General features: G+C 38.7%; 1 long non-coding RNA gene across 1 annotated transcript; it reads left to right on the forward strand.

Annotated features, from left to right (window-relative positions):
* Positions 1-986: 986 nt before the first annotated feature.
* LOC131322545 (uncharacterized) lies at positions 987-4,098 on the forward strand. The gene is made up of 3 exons (XR_009198879.1): positions 987-1,556; positions 3,003-3,115; positions 3,304-4,098. It is a non-coding gene; the product is annotated as an uncharacterized LOC131322545 (long non-coding RNA).
* Positions 4,099-8,706: the final 4,608 nt, after the last annotated feature.

Raw genomic sequence — 8,706 nt, forward strand, 5'->3', positions numbered from 1 at the left:
TCTTGTTGTAAAGCATAAGTGATTTTCACTCCAAAGGCGTCCGTACATGTGGCGTTATGCTTTAAATTGTGATATGAGCATGATAGAATAATATAGAGTTGGATGATCTTGCTAGTTTAGTTTCAAGATTACAATGAATGATTTATGTGAAAAGTCCTACCGCGGAGTCTATGGATGTGACGAGACACAAAAATCAAGGAAGATAGATACATGACACCTAGGGTGTGTTAATAAAAAGGTGTGTTTTGAAATCGCAATATGGCCGGACTTGCCCATTGTGGGGATGTGTGTATGTGTTCCAATGGAAATTCGGATTAGCGGAACCATTGTGAGGTTGTGTGCGTTCCCATGAGAACCCGGAGTGGCGGAACCATGGTGAGGAATGGCTTGGTTATCCGTGGAGAGGAGCCAATGCAAATTTTGTGTGCCAATGGGAACCCGGTGCGGTGGAACCATTGTGAGGATACTCGGGAGACCGAAACGGCAGAACCGAGGTTGGGTGTGTTAAAACGATTTTAGAAATGTTGATTTGATAAGTGATAAATGGAGACACGGTCCACGACAAGTCGCGTAGGAGAAACTTAGAAAATCATGGACACCAACGTTAGTTTGAATAGTGAATGCGGATATGTCATTGTTAATTGTTTTGTTAAATACGCATGTACTATGTGGATCTCACTGATTCTATGCCCTATTATGTGTAAGTTATGGGTTAGTGGGTATGGGTTATTCTATTGAGCTTTCGTAGCTCACGGTGTTACCTTTGGTGACCCTAACATATTATATTGGTGGCGACGCTGGTATAATGTGTCAGATCTTATAGATGAACAGGGTGAACTTTACACCTTGGAAGCTTTCGAAGCCGAGGAGCTAGCCAAGATCGAGGAACAAGCGGAGCAGTAGATAGGAACCCTTGTTTCCCCTTCCTTTTGTTGAAAAAAAGTACTTTTGTTAAGATTATAATGTAATATTGAGCCAGACTCACTACAACAAATAGGAGTTTTTATAGCATTAGATTATAGCGTTCTTTTAGGAATGCTGTTGTAGGGATACATTTATAGCGTTCATGAAGAGAAAAAGAAGGAAGTCCTCGCGCCCTATCTATAACAGCGTTCATTAACTCAAAAATAGCGTTCCACTAAAAAATACAACGCCATTCCTCCGCGCCCTAATCCCATACCCCTTTACAAAAATTCCAGATCGAGAAGGGGGGACATCTCCTCTCTCTCTCTCTCTCTTTCTCTCCATCAGATCTTGGACCCCCAGCGACCAACAACGGCCATGGGTAGCTTAGCTAGCAGCACATTGACATCTCCACCACTGCTAGCACCACCAAGTTGCGACGGCTGCTGGTGTTCCGGCCTCTAGACGCGTGTCTCTCGTAGTTTCCCCCACTAGCTATTATCCTCTCTCTCCCCTCCTTTGTATACATGTGTATCAGTGTATCACTGACCCTGCCCACAAGCTGTTCGACGGAATCTCCCAACCAAATTCTTTTGTTTTGCCATCAGTGATTCATGGGTGCTTTGGAAACTTTGAATACAAAGAAGATGTAGGTATGTTCTCTTGTATGCTGAGTGAATATTTTGAACCTTTCAATTTCGCTATTTGTTTAGGGCTAAAAACTTTAGCTCGACAAACAAAGTTTAAAAGATGGAGAGGTGCTATATGGGGTTTTCTTGAAAAATGCACATGGGTATGATTTGTTGTTGTAGAATGCAAATCTTGATCTGTCTATGAGGTGTGGTAAAGTTGATTTATATAGACGGGTTTTTGATGAAATGCATGAAAAAGATGCAATTTGTTGGAATTCGACGATTCTGCCTGCAGAAATAGTGCTAGGCTAGATGCTAGTCATGATTTGTTTAAGGCTCCGTTTCTGGTCGAGAAATTAGTGCAGAAAAATTATTCCTGAGAATTTTATATTGAGATGAAGTAAAGGAAAATGAAACGTATTTTTCTTTATGCATTTACTTGATATCATAAATCTAAGAGAAAGTTAAAAAGTAATAGTTTAATTAATAGAAACTAGCGTAGAAAGAAGATTTCTGCAAAATCTCGTGTTTTTTGCTGAACAAATTTGGAGGGAAACCTAATCTTAGCGGGAAAGTTATAGAGTGTGTCCCACAACTTTTCTACTAACTGAACACATTAAAAATGCTGGAAAGTTAAACATTCCCATTCTCTCTTCTCTTTTCCTTGCAACTAAAAGAAAAGCAGTGAGGAATGTGATTTTCTAGATGACCATGATTTGTGGATATGTCAAGACCAATGACATAGTGGAAACTAGAAACAAAAGCTCTTTTTGAGAAATGCTTGTCAAAACTTGGCCTCTTGGAATTTGATGATTTCTGGGTACATGGAGAATGGCGATATCAATGTTGCTACATTTTCATTTGAAGTGATGCAAATCCATGCAGGTGGAGGTTGGAATGTGGTGATATCGGGTTTCTGTGAAGCTTAGAAGTTTGAATCTACAAAAGAATACTTTATCAGAATGCCGATTAGAAATGCTGAATATTGGTCTATAAATGATGTTTGTTAGATCAAAGTGAGTGAAGTTAATAAGGCTAGGCTATGTAGTAAGGATACGTAAATGGACACAATGGGTGAGATGGGCACAGATACAAGACACGACAATTCTTAAAAAATAGGGAGACGAACAAGCATGGGACATGGTTGAATCTGTTAAATGTGAAACCTACATTGTAACCACTTAGTACTTGGTTATGATACCAATCGAGTGCATTATCGACCAATGGTGTCTGCCTATAGTATGTAAATACATACATATATATATATATATATATTTTATATTACACTTTTGGCCTAATGCTTTTAAAGTTTTAAAGATATTACCCCAGAAAAGTTAATAGAAGTTGTAAAAACCACCTTATCGTGTCTCTATGGGTGTCCAAAAATTTTAAAAATATAATGGACACGCCACGTGTGTCCCCAGAGTGTCTAACACATATATGGCATTCTGTGTTGGTGTTTTATAGATGCTAGGTGTTTCTTTGCTCAAATGCAAGAGAAGAGTTTGGTCGCTTGACCTACAATGGTTGGAGGTTATACTAAAAAGTGACAGGCGCGTTGTGGATTGTAATTGCTGAAGGTTTGATCGAAAAATATGCACGTTTTTTCGTACTTTATTACCAGTGCTCTCTAGTCACTAGTTTAATAGATATGACCTTAATGTAGAAGCATTAACAAAGGCCTTTCAATTGTTTGAAATGACTTATCACTAGATTAGATTTGCTAACAGAAGATATGATGGTTTCAGGATGTGTAATTGATGCCAAGCAGAAAGATTTCGTACCAAGCAGAAAGATTTCGTACCACTTCTACTTCATGATGTTCTTTCTCATCCTCATGCAATGGCATGGAAGACTCAAGAGATTTTGGCATAGGAAACTGAAATTTATTGCACAAGATAATCCAGATGCCTAGAAAACAAGCACGGGCAGTAGGCATAGGCTCATTCATTTAAGGTTGACGACAGCCTTATAGCGTAAAAAGATTTTTTCCAAAGATTAAGGTGGTCTGTCACATGATCTGAACATGACATTTTTAAGGTCTGATTTGGGATTCTCAAGCAGGTTCGCAAACATATCAGTAGGTGTTCATGGCATTCTTGAAGTTTCAAGCAGTTGAGTAAGAGCACTCCAAAGAATCAAAAAGTAAGGTCTCTATTCTACTTTTCGAGATTTAATACTTGTCTGGGAAAGTAGTTAATTTACTAAGCGTTTTTACATGGTCTTTGTCTATTGATGCTTTGACTCTATGGTGAAAACATCAATGTTTAGCGTATTATGTAAGGCACCGTAAAAGTCTTAGCATTGTAGTCCTGCCTTAGCGATCAATTAAGGAAATGAAATATAGAAAGTTACCTTGTTGATGCCAACTTTTTTGGTATATGTGTAGCATTGACTAAGTTGAGCCCTCATAAATCACATGTTGCAATTAGAAGAATGTTCCTGTGACTCCCTTGAAATGGATCCCTTAAAAAGACTGTTTTTTCCTCATTATATGGCATCATAGTTAAACTTTCATTGTCACAAAAATCAAAGAGGAAAGGAAAATATTTGTCTAACAATAGATCACTATCATTCATCAAAGAGGAAAGGAAAAGATTCTTTAGTCATCTGATTAGATTGTTCATTTTGTTTGAATTAGCACCATGTTGTCGGGGTTTTTTTTAAACTGATATCAATGTCATTCATCACGTTGAAATTCATGATTACGTCAAAGCACCATGTTGTTGTTTACTTTTGTGATCATTATCATATCGAATAGCATTTTGTGTTTTTCTTTTATAGAAACCACTCAAATGATAAATTTGATTATATGCAGTAAGGTGTAAATGAATCTGCTCGAATAGTCAAGTTGGGGCCATAATTGTTGTAACTTTTTACGTAATGAAGGAGGATACTCCCCTTTGTTGCTCTGCCTCTCTTTGTAGAGTAAAAGAGTTTGTTTCACCCATGGTTTTTGTTGTTTTTTTGCTTATTAGCAAGTTGACATACTCTACGTTGAGGCTGGAAACATGTTACTGCGGAGATAGCTTTAAACACACTTGCAAACAGAGGCCCTTCTAAGGCGCTGCCTTCAAAAGTTTTGGAAATCGATTAACTGTGGTGGTTTCCCTTCACCACTAAGTTTGGTTGGTCATTTGGTCATAAAATAGAGTGCTTATTGTATTCTAGCATCACTTCGGAAAAATTCCATTAGTTATCGGTTTGGACTGGAATATAGGTGGTAGACATACTAGCACCGAAGTTAGGGAATTGTTATTCAACTTATATTTGTTGTTGTGATGTGCTAATAGCTTAATACTGCAATCTCAAAAGTGAATAGGATGCTAAGTGCTGAAAAATATCTTTGATCAAAGAATTTTTCTTCAATGATAACAAAAATGTCTTGGAAACTCCTAATAAAGAGTGTTGTCTCCCAACCAAACTTGATCGCAGAACCTAGTTGCTCTTCCTGAATAAATCTTGATTCTAAATCCTTGTTGCATAATCTCAAACAAGCAAGATGAAATTGCACCAGTAGAACATATGTCAGTCCATAATGAAGAGCCCTTCCCATGAGTTGGTGCTGTTTGCAAGGAGCATACATTACTGAGCCACTTATTTGTAATCACTTTAACCTGGAGGGTTTCTTTCTCTTGGGATAACCTCCACCACCATTTTGCCAATAGAGCTTGGTTGTGAACCATAAGCTTTTTAATTCCAAGACCACCCTGTGCTCTGCTTCTTGTCACCACATCCCATTTGACAAAATGAACTTCTTTTCACTAGACCCTCCCCATGGGGACTGTCTCTGAATTCTTTCTAGTTTCTTTGCCACCACCATAGGGATTTTAAAGATTGACATGTGGTATATAGGCATATTACTACGTGTTGACTTAATAAGAGTGATACTCCCTCCGATAGAAATGTATCTAGCTTTCCAAATGTCATGTTTTTTGGAGACTCTATCCACAATTGGTTGCCAAGTCTTAGCTCTCCTGGGATTTGCTCCCAAAGGCATACCCAAATATTTCATTGGAAGGTCCCCTTTCATGCATTCAAACGGATTTGCTAAGTCTTCCACCTTTTGCTTATTATTGTTTACTCCCAAGCTGAAAACCATTATTGTGAATGAAAGTAGTCGAATTCAAGTCTTGTTCGACAACAATGGTCAAGCAGTTGATGAAGGATCTGTGAAGTTATCTTCTTTTTTAGGACATTAAGTTCGAGAGATTGTACCATATACACTTAAAAGATTGGAGATATCTTCCTAGTGGGATGGCAGAAGTCTTATGGCATTCAATTAAGGTATAGCATAATGCTGAAATTAAAATCTTGTGGCAGTGTAAATGATAGAAATTCACTTGTGTCAGAAATAACATTGCAGGTAAGATTCAAGTTGGATAAAGAATGGGAGAGGGACCAGGTCTTTAAGCAAATGGGTGGACTCTGGAGAGCTTCCAAGTCAAGATTAGTGAGTGACGTAACAAATGCTGCAAATGAGGAAGAAAGGTTGCAACTCCAGCCCGATAACATCAAATCGGTCCACGGTTGGAAGGATTTTGTGAAGGAAAAGACTAGTCAAGAGTTTAAGGTATGTGAAACTTGGTATAAGTTTAAAATTTTTATTAGCAAGAAAGTGATTTGTTATCGAAGAATGGATACCATTTAATTTTATGATTGAATTAGAGAAAAGTGATGATTTTAAGAAGATGAGTAAAAGACAACTCCCGCATACTGATGGTCAACTGTGGGTTAGAATGAAAACTTGAGAATCAATGGTTCATATTGATTTTGTTGAATACCAAAACTTGAGAGTTATGGCCAGTTCTGCTTTTGTAATATACCCGGTTTTGCTTTGGTTTTGGAAACTTGAATATTGTACCCAGTTGCTGCATTTTTCTTAACACACTTGGTGCATACTCAGTCCAGGTTATGAAGCACAAAAATCAGCACTTTGGTTCAACAAAAACATGCATTTTTTGTTCATATCTGGGCTTGAAATCTACAGTTTTCAGTGCACTTTGGTTGACATAGTTGCATTTTGCTTGACACACTAGCTGCATACTCAGTCCATGTTATGAAGCACAAAAACCAGCACTTTGGTTCAACAAAAGCATTTATTTTTGGTTCAAATCTGGGCTTGAAATCTGTAGTTTTCAGTGCACTGAAAGTGCACTTTGGCAAACACAGTAATATCTAAGCCACGAAAACAAAGGTAAAACACAGTTAAGCTACTAGCTTGGCAAACAGAACCATGTTCAAAGAATACTTCACATACATGATCTGATACAGTAGGGAGAATCTGGTCTTCTCAATCGGGGTGCTTCTATTGATTGCAAGTTTTGATTTCCAATCACCTTTCTTTCCCTTGTTCTTTCAGTGTCTTTCTCTACCATATATTTTGCTAGTTCTTGCTAGTTCATTAAACAGTACAACAAATTATACTTTTGATAGCTTTGAGTTATGAGTGGTTTAGTGGAGATTCCCATGAATGCTCTACTATTATTATACCTAGCTATTATCCCTTTTCTTTGTTTTGTCATAAGTTCATCCACTTTCCATTTTTCTGCTAAACCTTAATTGAAAAGAAAATTCCTTGATAAATTGGTAGTTCAAATGCAACTTAGAGGGTACTGGTGTAATGTCGATCTGACATTGATGATAGTGAATGACTATATCCCAATAGGTTAATGTGAACTGCTCTTGCCCACTGTGTGTATGTCGACACGCGCACAAAACTTTAACCCATTTGGTTAATGGGGATGATTAGTGATACCGGTGTCATTTATCTTTTGTAGGAGCACTATGCTCATTGTCTGTCACCATTGATCAATAATGTATGTGTTTGAATAGCTAAGTGGCTTGGCTGGTAGTTAAATGTGTGTGGTTAAAGTTCCAGCTTTTTACATAGTTTTCTCACATGAATAGTTATGTTCCATAATCGCACACGGATTGGTATATGTCGTTCGCCAATTTGTCATGGCATGGCTGCTTCTGAGATTGTTCTTGGTTCTTGCTGACAGTTATCCATCATATTCTTCTTTTTCTAACTGCAAAGATTATGTTGCTTTTAAGTTGTTGATAAAGCAACTTTGATGACAGCTCCGACCTAGACCTGCAAAACAAAGCTGATAACTTGAATCACCGGTGTGGTGGCGTGCCTACAACCCTCAGATGTCTAAGTCAGTAGAATCCTTGTTATTTGGTGGAGGAATTAAGATTCTCTATTGTAGAGTTTGTACCTGGTATTGGAGTTCGACTGCTATATTTATAGGCATTGTAATTGGAGTTTGAGTCCTCATAGGACTATACCTTGTAGGTTTCGGATCTCCTCTCTGAGGAGTGTGGAGTCCCGCCTTAGCTAGGAGTCTATGGGATTCCTGCCTTAGCTAGGAATTCCATACCCATCTATGATCATGCATATCTTTGGCATTTTGGGCTTATCTTACCCTTCCTTTATCCCTTAGGATTTATCCTTTTTGCCGTGGCATCTTTATCGGAATAAGTATATTTCTCATGTGATACCGTAAACGTCATGCTTCCCGTTGAAGCTAGGGGCCGAAGTTGGTCCTTGGACTTCCTTCAAGCTTCGTCTGAGGGACAGAGCTGGAAGGTTATAGCTCTGCTCCCCATAAGCCCCCATAGGGGTTTGGTGGAGCTAGCTTGCACTCCCCAAATCCGCAAGTCTGGTAGTGCTGAGCTCATTAGGTGTGTCCTACTTATCAGGTACTCCTCTGTTCCTAAGCTCCAGGTTTGCTTTGGAGGTTGGGAACATTGGAAAAGCTCAAATGGCGGTTACCACTATTTTCTGTTTTACAGAAGGTTTTAAACACGTGGGTCCTATCATGGGACAAGTGTCGAGATTTCTTGCTATTCCGGTTTTCAGGACAACGAAGATCTAGGAAACGTTCTCGAGATTGATGCTGACCCTTTAAGCTTCTCATTGCTTTTGATCAATCATTATCAGAGAGGTGCTCGAATCTTTTCAAGCAATTTTCCGCGTGAGATCCTCCTTCGTCATTCTTCTTCGTCATCCTGTTAGAGCACGTCCCCCGTAGGTACGCTCCTCTTTTTTTGCTATTCTTTCCTCTCTTTTACGCTGGATTCTCCCTCTAGTGTAGAAATCACTGGCCCATCGTGGGTCGCGCCCGGGGAGTTTATTTGTGCTAGGTTGGTAGGTTTTTCTTGT

This window comes from Rhododendron vialii, chromosome 4a (genome assembly GCF_030253575.1).
Source record: "Rhododendron vialii isolate Sample 1 chromosome 4a, ASM3025357v1".
NCBI lineage: Eukaryota > Viridiplantae > Streptophyta > Magnoliopsida > Ericales > Ericaceae > Rhododendron > Rhododendron vialii.